Below are 24,328 nucleotides of genomic sequence, written 5' to 3' on the forward strand. Positions count from 1 at the left end.
CACCTCGTCTGAGGCGAGGCGAGGAAGCTCACATCGCCAGCAGTGGCGCCCTCCAACAACACTCTGCCACACCCCGCACAGGCCATACGCCGGTCGGCCGCGCGCCAACCCTCCTGCGCTGGACACCAGGGACAAGATGCGTCTTCCGCGAGTGTCGAAGGCTGCACGCGCCAAGCGGATGACAGGAGGTGCAACGAGAAGCTGCGCGTCTCACACACACGGCGGCGCGCCCGCTAATTCGGCAGTCGCTCTGCTGGCACGTCGGATTGCAGAAGGAAGTGCTTACAATTACAACTCTGTTCGTGTTTTATGTTGTAAAGGTGTTAGCTTGTAACGATGTAATGTTAATAAATAAATTTATAAATCTCACAAAAAAAAAAAAAATACACGAAGCGCGTCCTTCCGGCTCATAAGTTTTGGAACTCAGGATTGCGTTCGCGCTAACGTGACGAATTGTCAATAAAAAAAAAATGCGGCTGCTTTCGACCGAAAAGTATGATTTTGTGTGTGTTGGGATAAGAACCGAATGCGAATTCTGCCATGCGCCTACATTATATGGGCGCCAACGGCCATACCATGTTGAGTACACCGGTTCTCGTCCGATCACCGAAGTTAAGCAACATCGGGCGTGGTTAGTACTTGGATGGGTGACCACCTGGGAACACCACGTGCTGTTGGCTCCCTTTCATTTACCTTTTTTTTTTTATACCGCCCTCTTTCCATACCACCGTTCTGTTGGGACAAAGATTCTTGCTTAAGCATTTTAATCTACTGTAATGACCATAAGGTGCGAAATTGCAGTAAATATCTCAGTTTGAGGGAGAATGTGCTAACCAAGTTCGCCAGGAAGTCTTTGAAAACGACAAAACAGTACGAATCGGCAGATGTGTTCTGAAATACGTCAGCGCCTGTTGTTGTGTAGCGGTGTACAATTCCTACTTCGATATGTAATTATCAATATATTCCTTAGTCGTCTCGTCTCGTCTCGTCATCTCCTGCAGACGTTTCTTGTGCTTGCGCTGTTATATGGGCCACGACCCGAGCGGCAGCGAGCGGCAGCCGAGCAAAGTCGGGACAAGTCGGGACGGGGACAGGGACAGGAATGGTGCGAATGCACTGCAAATTACGCAAACACCTCGTCTGAGGCGAGGCGAGGAAGCTCACATCGCCAGCAGTGGCGCCCTCCAACAACACTCTGCCACACCCCGCACAGGCCATACGCCGGTCGGCCGCGCGCCAACCCTCCTGCGCTGGACACCAGGGACAAGATGCGTCTTCCGCGAGTGTCGAAGGCTGCACGCGCCAAGCGGATGACAGGAGGTGCAACGAGAAGCTGCGCGTCTCACACACACGGCGGCGCGCCCGCTAATTCGGCAGTCGCTCTGCTGGCACGTCGGATTGCAGAAGGAAGTGCTTACAATTACAACTCTGTTCGTGTTTTATGTTGTAAAGGTGTTAGCTTGTAACGATGTAATGTTAATAAATAAATTTATAAATCTCACAAAAAAAAAAAAAATACACGAAGCGCGTCCTTCCGGCTCATAAGTTTTGGAACTCAGGATTGCGTTCGCGCTAACGTGACGAATTGTCAATAAAAAAAAATGCGGCTGCTTTCGACCGAAAAGTATGATTTTGTGTGTGTTGGGATAAGAACCGAATGCGAATTCTGCCATGCGCCTACATTATATGGGCGCCAACGGCCATACCATGTTGAGTACACCGGTTCTCGTCCGATCACCGAAGTTAAGCAACATCGGGCGTGGTTAGTACTTGGATGGGTGACCACCTGGGAACACCACGTGCTGTTGGCTCCCTTTCATTTACCTTTTTTTTTTTATACCGCCCTCTTTCCATACCACCGTTCTGTTGGGACAAAGATTCTTGCTTAAGCATTTTAATCTACTGTAATGACCATAAGGTGCGAAATTGCAGTAAATATCTCAGTTTGAGGGAGAATGTGCTAACCAAGTTCGCCAGGAAGTCTTTGAAAACGACAAAACAGTACGAATCGGCAGATGTGTTCTGAAATACGTCAGCGCCTGTTGTTGTGTAGCGGTGTACAATTCCTACTTCGATATGTAATTATAAATATATTCCTTAGTCGTCTCGTCTCGTCTCGTCATCTCCTGCAGACGTTTCTTGTGCTTGCGCTGTTATATGGGCCACGACCCGAGCGGCAGCGAGCGGCAGCCGAGCAAAGTCGGGACAAGTCGGGACGGGGACAGGGACAGGAATGGTGCGAATGCACTGCAAATTACGCAAACACCTCGTCTGAGGCGAGGCGAGGAAGCTCACATCGCCAGCAGTGGCGCCCTCCAACAACACTCTGCCACACCCCGCACAGGCCATACGCCGGTCGGCCGCGCGCCAACCCTCCTGCGCTGGACACCAGGGACAAGATGCGTCTTCCGCGAGTGTCGAAGGCTGCACGCGCCAAGCGGATGACAGGAGGTGCAACGAGAAGCTGCGCGTCTCACACACACGGCGGCGCGCCCGCTAATTCGGCAGTCGCTCTGCTGGCACGTCGGATTGCAGAAGGAAGTGCTTACAATTACAACTCTGTTCGTGTTTTATGTTGTAAAGGTGTTAGCTTGTAACGATGTAATGTTAATAAATAAATTTATAAATCTCACAAAAAAAAAAAAAAAATACACGAAGCGCGTCCTTCCGGCTCATAAGTTTTGGAACTCAGGATTGCGTTCGCGCTAACGTGACGAATTGTCAATAAAAAAAAAATGCGGCTGCTTTCGACCGAAAAGTATGATTTTGTGTGTGTTGGGATAAGAACCGAATGCGAATTCTGCCATGCGCCTACATTATATGGGCGCCAACGGCCATACCATGTTGAGTACACCGGTTCTCGTCCGATCACCGAAGTTAAGCAACATCGGGCGTGGTTAGTACTTGGATGGGTGACCACCTGGGAACACCACGTGCTGTTGGCTCCCTTTCATTTACCTTTTTTTTTTTATACCGCCCTCTTTCCATACCACCGTTCTGTTGGGACAAAGATTCTTGCTTAAGCATTTTAATCTACTGTAATGACCATAAGGTGCGAAATTGCAGTAAATATCTCAGTTTGAGGGAGAATGTGCTAACCAAGTTCGCCAGGAAGTCTTTGAAAACGACAAAACAGTACGAATCGGCAGATGTGTTCTGAAATACGTCAGCGCCTGTTGTTGTGTAGCGGTGTACAATTCCTACTTCGATATGTAATTATAAATATATTCCTTAGTCGTCTCGTCTCGTCTCGTCATCTCCTGCAGACGTTTCTTGTGCTTGCGCTGTTATATGGGCCACGACCCGAGCGGCAGCGAGCGGCAGCCGAGCAAAGTCGGGACAAGTCGGGACGGGGACAGGGACAGGAATGGTGCGAATGCACTGCAAATTACGCAAACACCTCGTCTGAGGCGAGGCGAGGAAGCTCACATCGCCAGCAGTGGCGCCCTCCAACAACACTCTGCCACACCCCGCACAGGCCATACGCCGGTCGGCCGCGCGCCAACCCTCCTGCGCTGGACACCAGGGACAAGATGCGTCTTCCGCGAGTGTCGAAGGCTGCACGCGCCAAGCGGATGACAGGAGGTGCAACGAGAAGCTGCGCGTCTCACACACACGGCGGCGCGCCCGCTAATTCGGCAGTCGCTCTGCTGGCACGTCGGATTGCAGAAGGAAGTGCTTACAATTACAACTCTGTTCGTGTTTTATGTTGTAAAGGTGTTAGCTTGTAACGATGTAATGTTAATAAATAAATTTATAAATCTCACAAAAAAAAAAAAAAATACACGAAGCGCGTCCTTCCGGCTCATAAGTTTTGGAACTCAGGATTGCGTTCGCGCTAACGTGACGAATTGTCAATAAAAAAAAAATGCGGCTGCTTTCGACCGAAAAGTATGATTTTGTGTGTGTTGGGATAAGAACCGAATGCGAATTCTGCCATGCGCCTACATTATATGGGCGCCAACGGCCATACCATGTTGAGTACACCGGTTCTCGTCCGATCACCGAAGTTAAGCAACATCGGGCGTGGTTAGTACTTGGATGGGTGACCACCTGGGAACACCACGTGCTGTTGGCTCCCTTTCATTTACCTTTTTTTTTTTATACCGCCCTCTTTCCATACCACCGTTCTGTTGGGACAAAGATTCTTGCTTAAGCATTTTAATCTACTGTAATGACCATAAGGTGCGAAATTGCAGTAAATATCTCAGTTTGAGGGAGAATGTGCTAACCAAGTTCGCCAGGAAGTCTTTGAAAACGACAAAACAGTACGAATCGGCAGATGTGTTCTGAAATACGTCAGCGCCTGTTGTTGTGTAGCGGTGTACAATTCCTACTTCGATATGTAATTATCAATATATTCCTTAGTCGTCTCGTCTCGTCTCGTCATCTCCTGCAGACGTTTCTTGTGCTTGCGCTGTTATATGGGCCACGACCCGAGCGGCAGCGAGCGGCAGCCGAGCAAAGTCGGGACAAGTCGGGACGGGGACAGGGACAGGAATGGTGCGAATGCACTGCAAATTACGCAAACACCTCGTCTGAGGCGAGGCGAGGAAGCTCACATCGCCAGCAGTGGCGCCCTCCAACAACACTCTGCCACACCCCGCACAGGCCATACGCCGGTCGGCCGCGCGCCAACCCTCCTGCGCTGGACACCAGGGACAAGATGCGTCTTCCGCGAGTGTCGAAGGCTGCACGCGCCAAGCGGATGACAGGAGGTGCAACGAGAAGCTGCGCGTCTCACACACACGGCGGCGCGCCCGCTAATTCGGCAGTCGCTCTGCTGGCACGTCGGATTGCAGAAGGAAGTGCTTACAATTACAACTCTGTTCGTGTTTTATGTTGTAAAGGTGTTAGCTTGTAACGATGTAATGTTAATAAATAAATTTATAAATCTCACAAAAAAAAAAAAAATACACGAAGCGCGTCCTTCCGGCTCATAAGTTTTGGAACTCAGGATTGCGTTCGCGCTAACGTGACGAATTGTCAATAAAAAAAAAATGCGGCTGCTTTCGACCGAAAAGTATGATTTTGTGTGTGTTGGGATAAGAACCGAATGCGAATTCTGCCATGCGCCTACATTATATGGGCGCCAACGGCCATACCATGTTGAGTACACCGGTTCTCGTCCGATCACCGAAGTTAAGCAACATCGGGCGTGGTTAGTACTTGGATGGGTGACCACCTGGGAACACCACGTGCTGTTGGCTCCCTTTCATTTACCTTTTTTTTTTTATACCGCCCTCTTTCCATACCACCGTTCTGTTGGGACAAAGATTCTTGCTTAAGCATTTTAATCTACTGTAATGACCATAAGGTGCGAAATTGCAGTAAATATCTCAGTTTGAGGGAGAATGTGCTAACCAAGTTCGCCAGGAAGTCTTTGAAAACGACAAAACAGTACGAATCGGCAGATGTGTTCTGAAATACGTCAGCGCCTGTTGTTGTGTAGCGGTGTACAATTCCTACTTCGATATGTAATTATAAATATATTCCTTAGTCGTCTCGTCTCGTCTCGTCATCTCCTGCAGACGTTTCTTGTGCTTGCGCTGTTATATGGGCCACGACCCGAGCGGCAGCGAGCGGCAGCCGAGCAAAGTCGGGACAAGTCGGGACGGGGACAGGGACAGGAATGGTGCGAATGCACTGCAAATTACGCAAACACCTCGTCTGAGGCGAGGCGAGGAAGCTCACATCGCCAGCAGTGGCGCCCTCCAACAACACTCTGCCACACCCCGCACAGGCCATACGCCGGTCGGCCGCGCGCCAACCCTCCTGCGCTGGACACCAGGGACAAGATGCGTCTTCCGCGAGTGTCGAAGGCTGCACGCGCCAAGCGGATGACAGGAGGTGCAACGAGAAGCTGCGCGTCTCACACACACGGCGGCGCGCCCGCTAATTCGGCAGTCGCTCTGCTGGCACGTCGGATTGCAGAAGGAAGTGCTTACAATTACAACTCTGTTCGTGTTTTATGTTGTAAAGGTGTTAGCTTGTAACGATGTAATGTTAATAAATAAATTTATAAATCTCACAAAAAAAAAAAAAAAATACACGAAGCGCGTCCTTCCGGCTCATAAGTTTTGGAACTCAGGATTGCGTTCGCGCTAACGTGACGAATTGTCAATAAAAAAAAAATGCGGCTGCTTTCGACCGAAAAGTATGATTTTGTGTGTGTTGGGATAAGAACCGAATGCGAATTCTGCCATGCGCCTACATTATATGGGCGCCAACGGCCATACCATGTTGAGTACACCGGTTCTCGTCCGATCACCGAAGTTAAGCAACATCGGGCGTGGTTAGTACTTGGATGGGTGACCACCTGGGAACACCACGTGCTGTTGGCTCCCTTTCATTTACCTTTTTTTTTTTATACCGCCCTCTTTCCATACCACCGTTCTGTTGGGACAAAGATTCTTGCTTAAGCATTTTAATCTACTGTAATGACCATAAGGTGCGAAATTGCAGTAAATATCTCAGTTTGAGGGAGAATGTGCTAACCAAGTTCGCCAGGAAGTCTTTGAAAACGACAAAACAGTACGAATCGGCAGATGTGTTCTGAAATACGTCAGCGCCTGTTGTTGTGTAGCGGTGTACAATTCCTACTTCGATATGTAATTATAAATATATTCCTTAGTCGTCTCGTCTCGTCTCGTCATCTCCTGCAGACGTTTCTTGTGCTTGCGCTGTTATATGGGCCACGACCCGAGCGGCAGCGAGCGGCAGCCGAGCAAAGTCGGGACAAGTCGGGACGGGGACAGGGACAGGAATGGTGCGAATGCACTGCAAATTACGCAAACACCTCGTCTGAGGCGAGGCGAGGAAGCTCACATCGCCAGCAGTGGCGCCCTCCAACAACACTCTGCCACACCCCGCACAGGCCATACGCCGGTCGGCCGCGCGCCAACCCTCCTGCGCTGGACACCAGGGACAAGATGCGTCTTCCGCGAGTGTCGAAGGCTGCACGCGCCAAGCGGATGACAGGAGGTGCAACGAGAAGCTGCGCGTCTCACACACACGGCGGCGCGCCCGCTAATTCGGCAGTCGCTCTGCTGGCACGTCGGATTGCAGAAGGAAGTGCTTACAATTACAACTCTGTTCGTGTTTTATGTTGTAAAGGTGTTAGCTTGTAACGATGTAATGTTAATAAATAAATTTATAAATCTCACAAAAAAAAAAAAAATACACGAAGCGCGTCCTTCCGGCTCATAAGTTTTGGAACTCAGGATTGCGTTCGCGCTAACGTGACGAATTGTCAATAAAAAAAAAATGCGGCTGCTTTCGACCGAAAAGTATGATTTTGTGTGTGTTGGGATAAGAACCGAATGCGAATTCTGCCATGCGCCTACATTATATGGGCGCCAACGGCCATACCATGTTGAGTACACCGGTTCTCGTCCGATCACCGAAGTTAAGCAACATCGGGCGTGGTTAGTACTTGGATGGGTGACCACCTGGGAACACCACGTGCTGTTGGCTCCCTTTCATTTACCTTTTTTTTTTTATACCGCCCTCTTTCCATACCACCGTTCTGTTGGGACAAAGATTCTTGCTTAAGCATTTTAATCTACTGTAATGACCATAAGGTGCGAAATTGCAGTAAATATCTCAGTTTGAGGGAGAATGTGCTAACCAAGTTCGCCAGGAAGTCTTTGAAAACGACAAAACAGTACGAATCGGCAGATGTGTTCTGAAATACGTCAGCGCCTGTTGTTGTGTAGCGGTGTACAATTCCTACTTCGATATGTAATTATCAATATATTCCTTAGTCGTCTCGTCTCGTCTCGTCATCTCCTGCAGACGTTTCTTGTGCTTGCGCTGTTATATGGGCCACGACCCGAGCGGCAGCGAGCGGCAGCCGAGCAAAGTCGGGACAAGTCGGGACGGGGACAGGGACAGGAATGGTGCGAATGCACTGCAAATTACGCAAACACCTCGTCTGAGGCGAGGCGAGGAAGCTCACATCGCCAGCAGTGGCGCCCTCCAACAACACTCTGCCACACCCCGCACAGGCCATACGCCGGTCGGCCGCGCGCCAACCCTCCTGCGCTGGACACCAGGGACAAGATGCGTCTTCCGCGAGTGTCGAAGGCTGCACGCGCCAAGCGGATGACAGGAGGTGCAACGAGAAGCTGCGCGTCTCACACACACGGCGGCGCGCCCGCTAATTCGGCAGTCGCTCTGCTGGCACGTCGGATTGCAGAAGGAAGTGCTTACAATTACAACTCTGTTCGTGTTTTATGTTGTAAAGGTGTTAGCTTGTAACGATGTAATGTTAATAAATAAATTTATAAATCTCACAAAAAAAAAAAAATACACGAAGCGCGTCCTTCCGGCTCATAAGTTTTGGAACTCAGGATTGCGTTCGCGCTAACGTGACGAATTGTCAATAAAAAAAAAATGCGGCTGCTTTCGACCGAAAAGTATGATTTTGTGTGTGTTGGGATAAGAACCGAATGCGAATTCTGCCATGCGCCTACATTATATGGGCGCCAACGGCCATACCATGTTGAGTACACCGGTTCTCGTCCGATCTCCGAAGTTAAGCAACATCGGGCGTGGTTAGTACTTGGATGGGTGACCACCTGGGAACACCACGTGCTGTTGGCTCCCTTTCATTTACCTTTTTTTTTTTATACCGCCCTCTTTCCATACCACCGTTCTGTTGGGACAAAGATTCTTGCTTAAGCATTTTAATCTACTGTAATGACCATAAGGTGCGAAATTGCAGTAAATATCTCAGTTTGAGGGAGAATGTGCTAACCAAGTTCGCCAGGAAGTCTTTGAAAACGACAAAACAGTACGAATCGGCAGATGTGTTCTGAAATACGTCAGCGCCTGTTGTTGTGTAGCGGTGTACAATTCCTACTTCGATATGTAATTATCAATATATTCCTTAGTCGTCTCGTCTCGTCTCGTCATCTCCTGCAGACGTTTCTTGTGCTTGCGCTGTTATATGGGCCACGACCCGAGCGGCAGCGAGCGGCAGCCGAGCAAAGTCGGGACAAGTCGGGACGGGGACAGGGACAGGAATGGTGCGAATGCACTGCAAATTACGCAAACACCTCGTCTGAGGCGAGGCGAGGAAGCTCACATCGCCAGCAGTGGCGCCCTCCAACAACACTCTGCCACACCCCGCACAGGCCATACGCCGGTCGGCCGCGCGCCAACCCTCCTGCGCTGGACACCAGGGACAAGATGCGTCTTCCGCGAGTGTCGAAGGCTGCACGCGCCAAGCGGATGACAGGAGGTGCAACGAGAAGCTGCGCGTCTCACACACACGGCGGCGCGCCCGCTAATTCGGCAGTCGCTCTGCTGGCACGTCGGATTGCAGAAGGAAGTGCTTACAATTACAACTCTGTTCGTGTTTTATGTTGTAAAGGTGTTAGCTTGTAACGATGTAATGTTAATAAATAAATTTATAAATCTCACAAAAAAAAAAAATACACGAAGCGCGTCCTTCCGGCTCATAAGTTTTGGAACTCAGGATTGCGTTCGCGCTAACGTGACGAATTGTCAATAAAAAAAAAATGCGGCTGCTTTCGACCGAAAAGTATGATTTTGTGTGTGTTGGGATAAGAACCGAATGCGAATTCTGCCATGCGCCTACATTATATGGGCGCCAACGGCCATACCATGTTGAGTACACCGGTTCTCGTCCGATCTCCGAAGTTAAGCAACATCGGGCGTGGTTAGTACTTGGATGGGTGACCACCTGGGAACACCACGTGCTGTTGGCTCCCTTTCATTTACCTTTTTTTTTTTATACCGCCCTCTTTCCATACCACCGTTCTGTTGGGACAAAGATTCTTGCTTAAGCATTTTAATCTACTGTAATGACCATAAGGTGCGAAATTGCAGTAAATATCTCAGTTTGAGGGAGAATGTGCTAACCAAGTTCGCCAGGAAGTCTTTGAAAACGACAAAACAGTACGAATCGGCAGATGTGTTCTGAAATACGTCAGCGCCTGTTGTTGTGTAGCGGTGTACAATTCCTACTTCGATATGTAATTATCAATATATTCCTTAGTCGTCTCGTCTCGTCTCGTCATCTCCTGCAGACGTTTCTTGTGCTTGCGCTGTTATATGGGCCACGACCCGAGCGGCAGCGAGCGGCAGCCGAGCAAAGTCGGGACAAGTCGGGACGGGGACAGGGACAGGAATGGTGCGAATGCACTGCAAATTACGCAAACACCTCGTCTGAGGCGAGGCGAGGAAGCTCACATCGCCAGCAGTGGCGCCCTCCAACAACACTCTGCCACACCCCGCACAGGCCATACGCCGGTCGGCCGCGCGCCAACCCTCCTGCGCTGGACACCAGGGACAAGATGCGTCTTCCGCGAGTGTCGAAGGCTGCACGCGCCAAGCGGATGACAGGAGGTGCAACGAGAAGCTGCGCGTCTCACACACACGGCGGCGCGCCCGCTAATTCGGCAGTCGCTCTGCTGGCACGTCGGATTGCAGAAGGAAGTGCTTACAATTACAACTCTGTTCGTGTTTTATGTTGTAAAGGTGTTAGCTTGTAACGATGTAATGTTAATAAATAAATTTATAAATCTCACAAAAAAAAAAAAAAATACACGAAGCGCGTCCTTCCGGCTCATAAGTTTTGGAACTCAGGATTGCGTTCGCGCTAACGTGACGAATTGTCAATAAAAAAAAAATGCGGCTGCTTTCGACCGAAAAGTATGATTTTGTGTGTGTTGGGATAAGAACCGAATGCGAATTCTGCCATGCGCCTACATTATATGGGCGCCAACGGCCATACCATGTTGAGTACACCGGTTCTCGTCCGATCACCGAAGTTAAGCAACATCGGGCGTGGTTAGTACTTGGATGGGTGACCACCTGGGAACACCACGTGCTGTTGGCTCCCTTTCATTTACCTTTTTTTTTTTATACCGCCCTCTTTCCATACCACCGTTCTGTTGGGACAAAGATTCTTGCTTAAGCATTTTAATCTACTGTAATGACCATAAGGTGCGAAATTGCAGTAAATATCTCAGTTTGAGGGAGAATGTGCTAACCAAGTTCGCCAGGAAGTCTTTGAAAACGACAAAACAGTACGAATCGGCAGATGTGTTCTGAAATACGTCAGCGCCTGTTGTTGTGTAGCGGTGTACAATTCCTACTTCGATATGTAATTATAAATATATTCCTTAGTCGTCTCGTCTCGTCTCGTCATCTCCTGCAGACGTTTCTTGTGCTTGCGCTGTTATATGGGCCACGACCCGAGCGGCAGCGAGCGGCAGCCGAGCAAAGTCGGGACAAGTCGGGACGGGGACAGGGACAGGAATGGTGCGAATGCACTGCAAATTACGCAAACACCTCGTCTGAGGCGAGGCGAGGAAGCTCACATCGCCAGCAGTGGCGCCCTCCAACAACACTCTGCCACACCCCGCACAGGCCATACGCCGGTCGGCCGCGCGCCAACCCTCCTGCGCTGGACACCAGGGACAAGATGCGTCTTCCGCGAGTGTCGAAGGCTGCACGCGCCAAGCGGATGACAGGAGGTGCAACGAGAAGCTGCGCGTCTCACACACACGGCGGCGCGCCCGCTAATTCGGCAGTCGCTCTGCTGGCACGTCGGATTGCAGAAGGAAGTGCTTACAATTACAACTCTGTTCGTGTTTTATGTTGTAAAGGTGTTAGCTTGTAACGATGTAATGTTAATAAATAAATTTATAAATCTCACAAAAAAAAAAAAAAATACACGAAGCGCGTCCTTCCGGCTCATAAGTTTTGGAACTCAGGATTGCGTTCGCGCTAACGTGACGAATTGTCAATAAAAAAAAAATGCGGCTGCTTTCGACCGAAAAGTATGATTTTGTGTGTGTTGGGATAAGAACCGAATGCGAATTCTGCCATGCGCCTACATTATATGGGCGCCAACGGCCATACCATGTTGAGTACACCGGTTCTCGTCCGATCTCCGAAGTTAAGCAACATCGGGCGTGGTTAGTACTTGCATGGGTGACCACCTGGGAACACCACGTGCTGTTGGCTCCCTTTCATTTACCTTTTTTTTTTTATACCGCCCTCTTTCCATACCACCGTTCTGTTGGGACAAAGATTCTTGCTTAAGCATTTTAATCTACTGTAATGACCATAAGGTGCGAAATTGCAGTAAATATCTCAGTTTGAGGGAGAATGTGCTAACCAAGTTCGCCAGGAAGTCTTTGAAAACGACAAAACAGTACGAATCGGCAGATGTGTTCTGAAATACGTCAGCGCCTGTTGTTGTGTAGCGGTGTACAATTCCTACTTCGATATGTAATTATCAATATATTCCTTAGTCGTCTCGTCTCGTCTCGTCATCTCCTGCAGACGTTTCTTGTGCTTGCGCTGTTATATGGGCCACGACCCGAGCGGCAGCGAGCGGCAGCCGAGCAAAGTCGGGACAAGTCGGGACGGGGACAGGGACAGGAATGGTGCGAATGCACTGCAAATTACGCAAACACCTCGTCTGAGGCGAGGCGAGGAAGCTCACATCGCCAGCAGTGGCGCCCTCCAACAACACTCTGCCACACCCCGCACAGGCCATACGCCGGTCGGCCGCGCGCCAACCCTCCTGCGCTGGACACCAGGGACAAGATGCGTCTTCCGCGAGTGTCGAAGGCTGCACGCGCCAAGCGGATGACAGGAGGTGCAACGAGAAGCTGCGCGTCTCACACACACGGCGGCGCGCCCGCTAATTCGGCAGTCGCTCTGCTGGCACGTCGGATTGCAGAAGGAAGTGCTTACAATTACAACTCTGTTCGTGTTTTATGTTGTAAAGGTGTTAGCTTGTAACGATGTAATGTTAATAAATAAATTTATAAATCTCACAAAAAAAAAAAAAAATACACGAAGCGCGTCCTTCCGGCTCATAAGTTTTGGAACTCAGGATTGCGTTCGCGCTAACGTGACGAATTGTCAATAAAAAAAAAATGCGGCTGCTTTCGACCGAAAAGTATGATTTTGTGTGTGTTGGGATAAGAACCGAATGCGAATTCTGCCATGCGCCTACATTATATGGGCGCCAACGGCCATACCATGTTGAGTACACCGGTTCTCGTCCGATCACCGAAGTTAAGCAACATCGGGCGTGGTTAGTACTTGGATGGGTGACCACCTGGGAACACCACGTGCTGTTGGCTCCCTTTCATTTACCTTTTTTTTTTTATACCGCCCTCTTTCCATACCACCGTTCTGTTGGGACAAAGATTCTTGCTTAAGCATTTTAATCTACTGTAATGACCATAAGGTGCGAAATTGCAGTAAATATCTCAGTTTGAGGGAGAATGTGCTAACCAAGTTCGCCAGGAAGTCTTTGAAAACGACAAAACAGTACGAATCGGCAGATGTGTTCTGAAATACGTCAGCGCCTGTTGTTGTGTAGCGGTGTACAATTCCTACTTCGATATGTAATTATAAATATATTCCTTAGTCGTCTCGTCTCGTCTCGTCATCTCCTGCAGACGTTTCTTGTGCTTGCGCTGTTATATGGGCCACGACCCGAGCGGCAGCGAGCGGCAGCCGAGCAAAGTCGGGACAAGTCGGGACGGGGACAGGGACAGGAATGGTGCGAATGCACTGCAAATTACGCAAACACCTCGTCTGAGGCGAGGCGAGGAAGCTCACATCGCCAGCAGTGGCGCCCTCCAACAACACTCTGCCACACCCCGCACAGGCCATACGCCGGTCGGCCGCGCGCCAACCCTCCTGCGCTGGACACCAGGGACAAGATGCGTCTTCCGCGAGTGTCGAAGGCTGCACGCGCCAAGCGGATGACAGGAGGTGCAACGAGAAGCTGCGCGTCTCACACACACGGCGGCGCGCCCGCTAATTCGGCAGTCGCTCTGCTGGCACGTCGGATTGCAGAAGGAAGTGCTTACAATTACAACTCTGTTCGTGTTTTATGTTGTAAAGGTGTTAGCTTGTAACGATGTAATGTTAATAAATAAATTTATAAATCTCACAAAAAAAAAAAAATACACGAAGCGCGTCCTTCCGGCTCATAAGTTTTGGAACTCAGGATTGCGTTCGCGCTAACGTGACGAATTGTCAATAAAAAAAAAATGCGGCTGCTTTCGACCGAAAAGTATGATTTTGTGTGTGTTGGGATAAGAACCGAATGCGAATTCTGCCATGCGCCTACATTATATGGGCGCCAACGGCCATACCATGTTGAGTACACCGGTTCTCGTCCGATCTCCGAAGTTAAGCAACATCGGGCGTGGTTAGTACTTGGATGGGTGACCACCTGGGAACACCACGTGCTGTTGGCTCCCTTTCATTTACCTTTTTTTTTTTATACCGCCCTCTTTCCATACCACCGTTCTGTTGGGACAAAGATTCTTGCTTAAGCATTTTAATCTACTGTAATGACCATAAGGTGCGAAATTGCAGTAAATATCTCAGTTTGAGGGAGAATGTGCTAACCAAGTTCGCCAGGAAGTCTTTGAAAACGACAAAACAGTACGAATCGGCAGATGTGTTCTGAAATACGTCAGCGCCTGTTGTTGTGTAGCGGTGTACAATTCCTACTTCGATATGTAATTATCAATATATTCCTTAGTCGTCTCGTCTCGTCTCGTCATCTCCTGCAGACGTTTCTTGTGCTTGCGCTGTTATATGGGCCACGACCCGAGCGGCAGCGAGCGGCAGCCGAGCAAAGTCGGGACAAGTCGGGACGGGGACAGGGACAGGAATGGTGCGAATGCACTGCAAATTACGCAAACACCTCGTCTGAGGCGAGGCGAGGAAGCTCACATCGCCAGCAGTGGCGCCCTCCAACAACACTCTGCCACACCCCGCACAGGCCATACGCCGGTCGGCCGCGCGCCAACCCTCCTGCGCTGGACACCAGGGACAAGATGCGTCTTCCGCGAGTGTCGAAGGCTGCACGCGCCAAGCGGATGACAGGAGGTGCAACGAGAAGCTGCGCGTCTCACACACACGGCGGCGCGCCCGCTAATTCGGCAGTCGCTCTGCTGGCACGTCGGATTGCAGAAGGAAGTGCTTACAATTACAACTCTGTTCGTGTTTTATGTTGTAAAGGTGTTAGCTTGTAACGATGTAATGTTAATAAATAAATTTATAAATCTCACAAAAAAAAAAAAATACACGAAGCGCGTCCTTCCGGCTCATAAGTTTTGGAACTCAGGATTGCGTTCGCGCTAACGTGACGAATTGTCAATAAAAAAAAAATGCGGCTGCTTTCGACCGAAAAGTATGATTTTGTGTGTGTTGGGATAAGAACCGAATGCGAATTCTGCCATGCGCCTACATTATATGGGCGCCAACGGCCATACCATGTTGAGTACACCGGTTCTCGTCCGATCTCCGAAGTTAAGCAACATCGGGCGTGGTTAGTACTTGGATGGGTGACCACCTGGGAACACCACGTGCTGTTGGCTCCCTTTCATTTACCTTTTTTTTTTATACCGCCCTCTTTCCATACCACCGTTCTGTTGGGACAAAGATTCTTGCTTAAGCATTTTAATCTACTGTAATGACCATAAGGTGCGAAATTGCAGTAAATATCTCAGTTTGAGGGAGAATGTGCTAACCAAGTTCGCCAGGAAGTCTTTGAAAACGACAAAACAGTACGAATCGGCAGATGTGTTCTGAAATACGTCAGCGCCTGTTGTTGTGTAGCGGTGTACAATTCCTACTTCGATATGTAATTATCAATATATTCCTTAGTCGTCTCGTCTCGTCTCGTCATCTCCTGCAGACGTTTCTTGTGCTTGCGCTGTTATATGGGCCACGACCCGAGCGGCAGCGAGCGGCAGCCGAGCAAAGTCGGGACAAGTCGGGACGGGGACAGGGACAGGAATGGTGCGAATGCACTGCAAATTACGCAAACACCTCGTCTGAGGCGAGGCGAGGAAGCTCACATCGCCAGCAGTGGCGCCCTCCAACAACACTCTGCCACACCCCGCACAGGCCATACGCCGGTCGGCCGCGCGCCAACCCTCCTGCGCTGGACACCAGGGACAAGATGCGTCTTCCGCGAGTGTCGAAGGCTGCACGCGCCAAGCGGATGACAGGAGGTGCAACGAGAAGCTGCGCGTCTCACACACACGGCGGCGCGCCCGCTAATTCGGCAGTCGCTCTGCTGGCACGTCGGATTGCAGAAGGAAGTGCTTACAATTACAACTCTGTTCGTGTTTTATGTTGTAAAGGTGTTAGCTTGTAACGATGTAATGTTAATAAATAAATTTATAAATCTCACAAAAAAAAAAAAATACACGAAGCGCGTCCTTCCGGCTCATAAGCTTTGGAACTCAGGATTGCGTTCGCGCTAACGTGACGAATTGTCAATAAAAAAAAAATGCGGCTGCTTTCGACCGAAAAGTATGATTTTGTGTGTGTTGGGATAAGAACCGAATGCGAATTCTGCCATGCGCCTACATTATATGGGCGCCAACGGCCATACCATGTTGAGTACACCGGTTCTCGTCCGATCTCCGAAGTTAAGCAACATCGGGCGTGGTTAGTACTTGGATGGGTGACCACCTGGGAACACCACGTGCTGTTGGCTCCCTTTCATTTACCTTTTTTTTTTTATACCGCCCTCTTTCCATACCACCGTTCTGTTGGGACAAAGATTCTTGCTTAAGCATTTTAATCTACTGTAATGACCATAAGGTGCGAAATTGCAGTAAATATCTCAGTTTGAGGGAGAATGTGCTAACCAAGTTCGCCAGGAAGTCTTTGAAAACGACAAAACAGTACGAATCGGCAGATGTGTTCTGAAATACGTCAGCGCCTGTTGTTGTGTAGCGGTGTACAATTCCTACTTCGATATGTAATTATCAATATATTCCTTAGTCGTCTCGTCTCGTCTCGTCATCTCCTGCAGACGTTTCTTGTGCTTGCGCTGTTATATGGGCCACGACCCGAGCGGCAGCGAGCGGCAGCCGAGCAAAGTCGGGACAAGTCGGGACGGGGACAGGGACAGGAATGGTGCGAATGCACTGCAAATTACGCAAACACCTCGTCTGAGGCGAGGCGAGGAAGCTCACATCGCCAGCAGTGGCGCCCTCCAACAACACTCTGCCACACCCCGCACAGGCCATACGCCGGTCGGCCGCGCGCCAACCCTCCTGCGCTGGACACCAGGGACAAGATGCGTCTTCCGCGAGTGTCGAAGGCTGCACGCGCCAAGCGGATGACAGGAGGTGCAACGAGAAGCTGCGCGTCTCACACACACGGCGGCGCGCCCGCTAATTCGGCAGTCGCTCTGCTGGCACGTCGGATTGCAGAAGGAAGTGCTTACAATTACAACTCTGTTCGTGTTTTATGTTGTAAAGGTGTTAGCTTGTAACGATGTAATGTTAATAAATAAATTTATAAATCTCACAAAAAAAAAAAAAATACACGAAGCGCGTCCTTCCGGCTCATAAGTTTTGGAACTCAGGATTGCGTTCGCGCTAACGTGACGAATTGTCAATAAAAAAAAAATGCGGCTGCTTTCGACCGAAAAGTATGATTTTGTGTGTGTTGGGATAAGAACCGAATGCGAATTCTGCCATGCGCCTACATTATATGGGCGCCAACGGCCATACCATGTTGAGTACACCGGTTCTCGTCCGATCACCGAAGTTAAGCAACATCGGGCGTGGTTAGTACTTGGATGGGTGACCACCTGGGAACACCACGTGCTGTTGGCTCCCTTTCATTTACCTTTTTTTTTTTATACCGCCCTCTTTCCATACCACCGTTCTGTTGGGACAAAGATTCTTGCTTAAGCATTTTAATCTACTGTAATGACCATAAGGTGCGAAATTGCAGTAAATATCTCAGTTTGAGGGAGAATGTGCTAACCAAGTTCGCCAGGAAGTCTTTGAAAACGACAAAACAGTACGAATCGGCAGATGTGTTCTGAAATACGTCAGCGCCTGTTGTTGTGTAGCGGTGTACAATTCCTACTTCGATATGTAATTATAAATATATTCCTTAGTCGTCTCGTCTCGTCTCGTCATCTCCTGCAGACGTTTCTTGTGCTTGCGCTGTTATATGGGCCACGACCCGAGCGGCAGCGAGCGGCAGCCGAGCAAAGTCGGGACAAGTCGGGACGGGGACAGGGACAGGAATGGTGCGAATGCACTGCAAATTACGCAAACACCTCGTCTGAGGCGAGGCGAGGAAGCTCACATCGCCAGCAGTGGCGCCCTCCAACAACACTCTGCCACACCCCGCACAGGCCATACGCCGGTCGGCCGCGCGCCAACCCTCCTGCGCTGGACACCAGGGACAAGATGCGTCTTCCGCGAGTGTCGAAGGCTGCACGCGCCAAGCGGATGACAGGAGGTGCAACGAGAAGCTGCGCGTCTCACACACACGGCGGCGCGCCCGCTAATTCGGCAGTCGCTCTGCTGGCACGTCGGATTGCAGAAGGAAGTGCTTACAATTACAACTCTGTTCGTGTTTTATGTTGTAAAGGTGTTAGCTTGTAACGATGTAATGTTAATAAATAAATTTATAAATCTCACAAAAAAAAAAAAAAATACACGAAGCGCGTCCTTCCGGCTCATAAGTTTTGGAACTCAGGATTGCGTTCGCGCTAACGTGACGAATTGTCAATAAAAAAAAAATGCGGCTGCTTTCGACCGAAAAGTATGATTTTGTGTGTGTTGGGATAAGAACCGAATGCGAATTCTGCCATGCGCCTACATTATATGGGCGCCAACGGCCATACCATGTTGAGTACACCGGTTCTCGTCCGATCTCCGAAGTTAAGCAACATCGGGCGTGGTTAGTACTTGCATGGGTGACCACCTGGGAACACCACGTGCTGTTGGCTCCCTTTCATTTACCTTTTTTTTTTTATACCGCCCTCTTTCCATACCACCGTTCTGTTGGGACAAAGATTCTTGCTTAAGCATTTTAATCTACTGTAATGACCATAAGGTGCGAAATTGCAGTAAATATCTCAGTTTGAGGGAGAATGTGCTAACCAAGTTCGCCAGGAAGTCTTTGAAAACGACAAAACAGTACGAATCGGCAGATGTGTTCTGAAATACGTCAGCGCCTGTTGTTGTGTAGCGGTGTACAATTCCTACTTCGATATGTAATTATCAATATATTCCTTAGTCGTCTCGTCTCGTCTCGTCATCTCCTGCAGACGTTTCTTGTGCTTGCGCTGTTATATGGGCCACGACCCGAGCGGCAGCGAGCGGCAGCCGAGCAAAGTCGGGACAAGTCGGGACGGGGACAGGGACAGGAATGGTGCGAATGCACTGCAAATTACGCAAACACCTCGTCTGAGGCGAGGCGAGGAAGCTCACATCGCCAGCAGTGGCGCCCTCCAACAACACTCTGCCACACCCCGCACAGGCCATACGCCGGTCGGCCGCGCGCCAACCCTCCTGCGCTGGACACCAGGGACAAGATGCGTCTTCCGCGAGTGTCGAAGGCTGCACGCGCCAAGCGGATGACAGGAGGTGCAACGAGAAGCTGCGCGTCTCACACACACGGCGGCGCGCCCGCTAATTCGGCAGTCGCTCTGCTGGCACGTCGGATTGCAGAAGGAAGTGCTTACAATTACAACTCTGTTCGTGTTTTATGTTGTAAAGGTGTTAGCTTGTAACGATGTAATGTTAATAAATAAATTTATAAATCTCACAAAAAAAAAAAAAATACACGAAGCGCGTCCTTCCGGCTCATAAGTTTTGGAACTCAGGATTGCGTTCGCGCTAACGTGACGAATTGTCAATAAAAAAAAAATGCGGCTGCTTTCGACCGAAAAGTATGATTTTGTGTGTGTTGGGATAAGAACCGAATGCGAATTCTGCCATGCGCCTACATTATATGGGCGCCAACGGCCATACCATGTTGAGTACACCGGTTCTCGTCCGATCACCGAAGTTAAGCAACATCGGGCGTGGTTAGTACTTGGATGGGTGACCACCTGGGAACACCACGTGCTGTTGGCTCCCTTTCATTTACCTTTTTTTTTTTATACCGCCCTCTTTCCATACCACCGTTCTGTTGGGACAAAGATTCTTGCTTAAGCATTTTAATCTACTGTAATGACCATAAGGTGCGAAATTGCAGTAAATATCTCAGTTTGAGGGAGAATGTGCTAACCAAGTTCGCCAGGAAGTCTTTGAAAACGACAAAACAGTACGAATCGGCAGATGTGTTCTGAAATACGTCAGCGCCTGTTGTTGTGTAGCGGTGTACAATTCCTACTTCGATATATAATTATAAATATATTCCTTAGTCGTCTCGTCTCGTCTCGTCATCTCCTGCAGACGTTTCTTGTGCTTGCGCTGTTATATGGGCCACGACCCGAGCGGCAGCGAGCGGCAGCCGAGCAAAGTCGGGACAAGTCGGGACGGGGACAGGGACAGGAATGGTGCGAATGCACTGCAAATTACGCAAACACCTCGTCTGAGGCGAGGCGAGGAAGCTCACATCGCCAGCAGTGGCGCCCTCCAACAACACTCTGCCACACCCCGCACAGGCCATACGCCGGTCGGCCGCGCGCCAACCCTCCTGCGCTGGACACCAGGGACAAGATGCGTCTTCCGCGAGTGTCGAAGGCTGCACGCGCCAAGCGGATGACAGGAGGTGCAACGAGAAGCTGCGCGTCTCACACACACGGCGGCGCGCCCGCTAATTCGGCAGTCGCTCTGCTGGCACGTCGGATTGCAGAAGGAAGTGCTTACAATTACAACTCTGTTCGTGTTTTATGTTGTAAAGGTGTTAGCTTGTAACGATGTAATGTTAATAAATAAATTTATAAATCTCACAAAAAAAAAAAAAATACACGAAGCGCGTCCTTCCGGCTCATAAGTTTTGGAACTCAGGATTGCGTTCGCGCTAACGTGACGAATTGTCAATAAAAAAAAAATGCGGCTGCTTTCGACCGAAAAGTATGATTTTGTGTGTGTTGGGATAAGAACCGAATGCGAATTCTGCCATGCGCCTACATTATATGGGCGCCAACGGCCATACCATGTTGAGTACACCGGTTCTCGTCCGATCACCGAAGTTAAGCAACATCGGGCGTGGTTAGTACTTGGATGGGTGACCACCTGGGAACACCACGTGCTGTTGGCTCCCTTTCATTTACCTTTTTTTTTTTATACCGCCCTCTTTCCATACCACCGTTCTGTTGGGACAAAGATTCTTGCTTAAGCATTTTAATCTACTGTAATGACCATAAGGTGCGAAATTGCAGTAAATATCTCAGTTTGAGGGAGAATGTGCTAACCAAGTTCGCCAGGAAGTCTTTGAAAACGACAAAACAGTACGAATCGGCAGATGTGTTCTGAAATACGTCAGCGCCTGTTGTTGTGTAGCGGTGTACAATTCCTACTTCGATATGTAATTATAAATATATTCCTTAGTCGTCTCGTCTCGTCTCGTCATCTCCTGCAGACGTTTCTTGTGCTTGCGCTGTTATATGGGCCACGACCCGAGCGGCAGCGAGCGGCAGCCGAGCAAAGTCGGGACAAGTCGGGACGGGGACAGGGACAGGAATGGTGCGAATGCACTGCAAATTACGCAAACACCTCGTCTGAGGCGAGGCGAGGAAGCTCACATCGCCAGCAGTGGCGCCCTCCAACAACACTCTGCCACACCCCGCACAGGCCATACGCCGGTCGGCCGCGCGCCAACCCTCCTGCGCTGGACACCAGGGACAAGATGCGTCTTCCGCGAGTGTCGAAGGCTGCACGCGCCAAGCGGATGACAGGAGGTGCAACGAGAAGCTGCGCGTCTCACACACACGGCGGCGCGCCCGCTAATTCGGCAGTCGCTCTGCTGGCACGTCGGATTGCAGAAGGAAGTGCTTACAATTACAACTCTGTTCGTGTTTTATGTTGTAAAGGTGTTAGCTTGTAACGATGTAATGTTAATAAATAAATTTATAAATCTCACAAAAAAAAAAAAATACACGAAGCGCGTCCTTCCGGCTCATAAGTTTTGGAACTCAGGATTGCGTTCGCGCTAACGTGACGAATTGTCAATAAAAAAAAAATGCGGCTGCTTTCGACCGAAAAGTATGATTTTGTGTGTGTTGGGATAAGAACCGAATGCGAATTCTGCCATGCGCCTACATTATATGGGCGCCAACGGCCATACAATGTTGAGTACACCGGTTCTCGTCCGATCTCCGAAGTTAAGCAACATCGGGCGTGGTTAGTACTTGGATGGGTGACCACCTGGGAACACCACGTGCTGTTGGCTCCCTTTCATTTACCTTTTTTTTTTTATACCGCCCTCTTTCCATACCACCGTTCTGTTGGGACAAAGATTCTTGCTTAAGCATTTTAATCTACTGTAATGACCATAAGGTGCGAAATTGCAGTAAATATCTCAGTTTGAGGGAGAATGTGCTAACCAAGTTCGCCAGGAAGTCTTTGAAAACGACAAAACAGTACGAATCGGCAGATGTGTTCTGAAATACGTCAGCGCCTGTTGTTGTGTAGCGGTGTACAATTCCTACTTCGATATGTAATTATCAATATATTCCTTAGTCGTCTCGTCTCGTCTCGTCATCTCCTGCAGACGTTTCTTGTGCTTGCGCTGTTATATGGGCCACGACCCGAGCGGCAGCGAGCGGCAGCCGAGCAAAGTCGGGACAAGTCGGGACGGGGACAGGGACAGGAATGGTGCGAATGCACTGCAAATTACGCAAACACCTCGTCTGAGGCGAGGCGAGGAAGCTCACATCGCCAGCAGTGGCGCCCTCCAACAACACTCTGCCACACCCCGCACAGGCCATACGCCGGTCGGCCGCGCGCCAACCCTCCTGCGCTGGACACCAGGGACAAGATGCGTCTTCCGCGAGTGTCGAAGGCTGCACGCGCCAAGCGGATGACAGGAGGTGCAACGAGAAGCTGCGCGTCTCACACACACGGCGGCGCGCCCGCTAATTCGGCAGTCGCTCTGCTGGCACGTCGGATTGCAGAAGGAAGTGCTTACAATTACAACTCTGTTCGTGTTTTATGTTGTAAAGGTGTTAGCTTGTAACGATGTAATGTTAATAAATAAATTTATAAATCTCACAAAAAAAAAAAAATACACGAAGCGCGTCCTTCCGGCTCATAAGTTTTGGAACTCAGGATTGCGTTCGCGCTAACGTGACGAATTGTCAATAAAAAAAAAATGCGGCTGCTTTCGACCGAAAAGTATGATTTTGTGTGTGTTGGGATAAGAACCGAATGCGAATTCTGCCATGCGCCTACATTATATGGGCGCCAACGGCCATACCATGTTGAGTACACCGGTTCTCGTCCGATCTCCGAAGTTAAGCAACATCGGGCGTGGTTAGTACTTGGATGGGTGACCACCTGGGAACACCACGTGCTGTTGGCTCCCTTTCATTTACCTTTTTTTTTTTATACCGCCCTCTTTCCATACCACCGTTCTGTTGGGACAAAGATTCTTGCTTAAGCATTTTAATCTACTGTAATGACCATAAGGTGCGAAATTGCAGTAAATATCTCAGTTTGAGGGAGAATGTGCTAACCAAGTTCGCCAGGAAGTCTTTGAAAACGACAAAACAGTACGAATCGGCAGATGTGTTCTGAAATACGTCAGCGCCTGTTGTTGTGTAGCGGTGTACAATTCCTACTTCGATATGTAATTATCAATATATTCCTTAGTCGTCTCGTCTCGTCTCGTCATCTCCTGCAGACGTTTCTTGTGCTTGCGCTGTTATATGGGCCACGACCCGAGCGGCAGCGAGCGGCAGCCGAGCAAAGTCGGGACAAGTCGGGACGGGGACAGGGACAGGAATGGTGCGAATGCACTGCAAATTACGCAAACACCTCGTCTGAGGCGAGGCGAGGAAGCTCACATCGCCAGCAGTGGCGCCCTCCAACAACACTCTGCCACACCCCGCACAGGCCATACGCCGGTCGGCCGCGCGCCAACCCTCCTGCGCTGGACACCAGGGACAAGATGCGTCTTCCGCGAGTGTCGAAGGCTGCACGCGCCAAGCGGATGACAGGAGGTGCAACGAGAAGCTGCGCGTCTCACACACACGGCGGCGCGCCCGCTAATTCGGCAGTCGCTCTGCTGGCACGTCGGATTGCAGAAGGAAGTGCTTACAATTACAACTCTGTTCGTGTTTTATGTTGTAAAGGTGTTAGCTTGTAACGATGTAATGTTAATAAATAAATTTATAAATCTCACAAAAAAAAAAAAATACACGAAGCGCGTCCTTCCGGCTCATAAGCTTTGGAACTCAGGATTGCGTTCGCGCTAACGTGACGAATTGTCAATAAAAAAAAAATGCGGCTGCTTTCGACCGAAAAGTATGATTTTGTGTGTGTTGGGATAAGAACCGAATGCGAATTCTGCCATGCGCCTACATTATATG

At 49.7% G+C, this 24,328-nt stretch overlaps 21 non-coding genes across 21 annotated transcripts; all 21 read left to right on the forward strand.

Annotated features, from left to right (window-relative positions):
* Positions 1-561: 561 nt before the first annotated feature.
* On the forward strand, positions 562-680 carry LOC124562991. Its single transcript, XR_006969790.1, has one exon. It is a non-coding gene; the product is annotated as a 5S ribosomal RNA (ribosomal RNA).
* Positions 681-1,692: 1,012 nt separating this feature from the next.
* Positions 1,693-1,811, forward strand: LOC124562992. Its single transcript, XR_006969791.1, has one exon. It is a non-coding gene; the product is annotated as a 5S ribosomal RNA (ribosomal RNA).
* Positions 1,812-2,826: 1,015 nt separating this feature from the next.
* Positions 2,827-2,945, forward strand: LOC124562993. Its single transcript, XR_006969792.1, has one exon. It is a non-coding gene; the product is annotated as a 5S ribosomal RNA (ribosomal RNA).
* A 1,014-nt stretch (positions 2,946-3,959) lies between these two features.
* Positions 3,960-4,078, forward strand: LOC124562994. The gene has a single exon (XR_006969793.1). It is a non-coding gene; the product is annotated as a 5S ribosomal RNA (ribosomal RNA).
* A 1,013-nt stretch (positions 4,079-5,091) lies between these two features.
* LOC124562995 lies at positions 5,092-5,210 on the forward strand. Its single transcript, XR_006969794.1, has one exon. It is a non-coding gene; the product is annotated as a 5S ribosomal RNA (ribosomal RNA).
* Positions 5,211-6,225: 1,015 nt separating this feature from the next.
* Positions 6,226-6,344, forward strand: LOC124562996. The gene has a single exon (XR_006969795.1). It is a non-coding gene; the product is annotated as a 5S ribosomal RNA (ribosomal RNA).
* A 1,013-nt stretch (positions 6,345-7,357) lies between these two features.
* LOC124562998 lies at positions 7,358-7,476 on the forward strand. The gene has a single exon (XR_006969796.1). It is a non-coding gene; the product is annotated as a 5S ribosomal RNA (ribosomal RNA).
* A 1,012-nt stretch (positions 7,477-8,488) lies between these two features.
* On the forward strand, positions 8,489-8,607 carry LOC124563232. The gene has a single exon (XR_006970007.1). It is a non-coding gene; the product is annotated as a 5S ribosomal RNA (ribosomal RNA).
* A 1,011-nt stretch (positions 8,608-9,618) lies between these two features.
* Positions 9,619-9,737, forward strand: LOC124563233. The gene has a single exon (XR_006970008.1). It is a non-coding gene; the product is annotated as a 5S ribosomal RNA (ribosomal RNA).
* Positions 9,738-10,751: 1,014 nt separating this feature from the next.
* LOC124562999 lies at positions 10,752-10,870 on the forward strand. Its single transcript, XR_006969797.1, has one exon. It is a non-coding gene; the product is annotated as a 5S ribosomal RNA (ribosomal RNA).
* Positions 10,871-11,884: 1,014 nt separating this feature from the next.
* On the forward strand, positions 11,885-12,003 carry LOC124563321. The gene has a single exon (XR_006970088.1). It is a non-coding gene; the product is annotated as a 5S ribosomal RNA (ribosomal RNA).
* A 1,014-nt stretch (positions 12,004-13,017) lies between these two features.
* On the forward strand, positions 13,018-13,136 carry LOC124563000. Its single transcript, XR_006969798.1, has one exon. It is a non-coding gene; the product is annotated as a 5S ribosomal RNA (ribosomal RNA).
* Positions 13,137-14,148: 1,012 nt separating this feature from the next.
* LOC124563234 lies at positions 14,149-14,267 on the forward strand. Its single transcript, XR_006970009.1, has one exon. It is a non-coding gene; the product is annotated as a 5S ribosomal RNA (ribosomal RNA).
* Positions 14,268-15,279: 1,012 nt separating this feature from the next.
* LOC124563236 lies at positions 15,280-15,398 on the forward strand. Its single transcript, XR_006970011.1, has one exon. It is a non-coding gene; the product is annotated as a 5S ribosomal RNA (ribosomal RNA).
* A 1,011-nt stretch (positions 15,399-16,409) lies between these two features.
* On the forward strand, positions 16,410-16,528 carry LOC124563237. Its single transcript, XR_006970012.1, has one exon. It is a non-coding gene; the product is annotated as a 5S ribosomal RNA (ribosomal RNA).
* A 1,013-nt stretch (positions 16,529-17,541) lies between these two features.
* On the forward strand, positions 17,542-17,660 carry LOC124563002. Its single transcript, XR_006969800.1, has one exon. It is a non-coding gene; the product is annotated as a 5S ribosomal RNA (ribosomal RNA).
* A 1,014-nt stretch (positions 17,661-18,674) lies between these two features.
* Positions 18,675-18,793, forward strand: LOC124563322. The gene has a single exon (XR_006970089.1). It is a non-coding gene; the product is annotated as a 5S ribosomal RNA (ribosomal RNA).
* A 1,013-nt stretch (positions 18,794-19,806) lies between these two features.
* LOC124563003 lies at positions 19,807-19,925 on the forward strand. Its single transcript, XR_006969801.1, has one exon. It is a non-coding gene; the product is annotated as a 5S ribosomal RNA (ribosomal RNA).
* A 1,013-nt stretch (positions 19,926-20,938) lies between these two features.
* LOC124563004 lies at positions 20,939-21,057 on the forward strand. The gene has a single exon (XR_006969802.1). It is a non-coding gene; the product is annotated as a 5S ribosomal RNA (ribosomal RNA).
* Positions 21,058-22,069: 1,012 nt separating this feature from the next.
* On the forward strand, positions 22,070-22,188 carry LOC124563325. Its single transcript, XR_006970092.1, has one exon. It is a non-coding gene; the product is annotated as a 5S ribosomal RNA (ribosomal RNA).
* Positions 22,189-23,200: 1,012 nt separating this feature from the next.
* Positions 23,201-23,319, forward strand: LOC124563238. The gene has a single exon (XR_006970013.1). It is a non-coding gene; the product is annotated as a 5S ribosomal RNA (ribosomal RNA).
* Positions 23,320-24,328: the final 1,009 nt, after the last annotated feature.

Source organism: Schistocerca americana, unplaced genomic scaffold, assembly GCF_021461395.2.
Source record: "Schistocerca americana isolate TAMUIC-IGC-003095 unplaced genomic scaffold, iqSchAmer2.1 HiC_scaffold_119, whole genome shotgun sequence".
Taxonomy (NCBI): domain Eukaryota; kingdom Metazoa; phylum Arthropoda; class Insecta; order Orthoptera; family Acrididae; genus Schistocerca; species Schistocerca americana.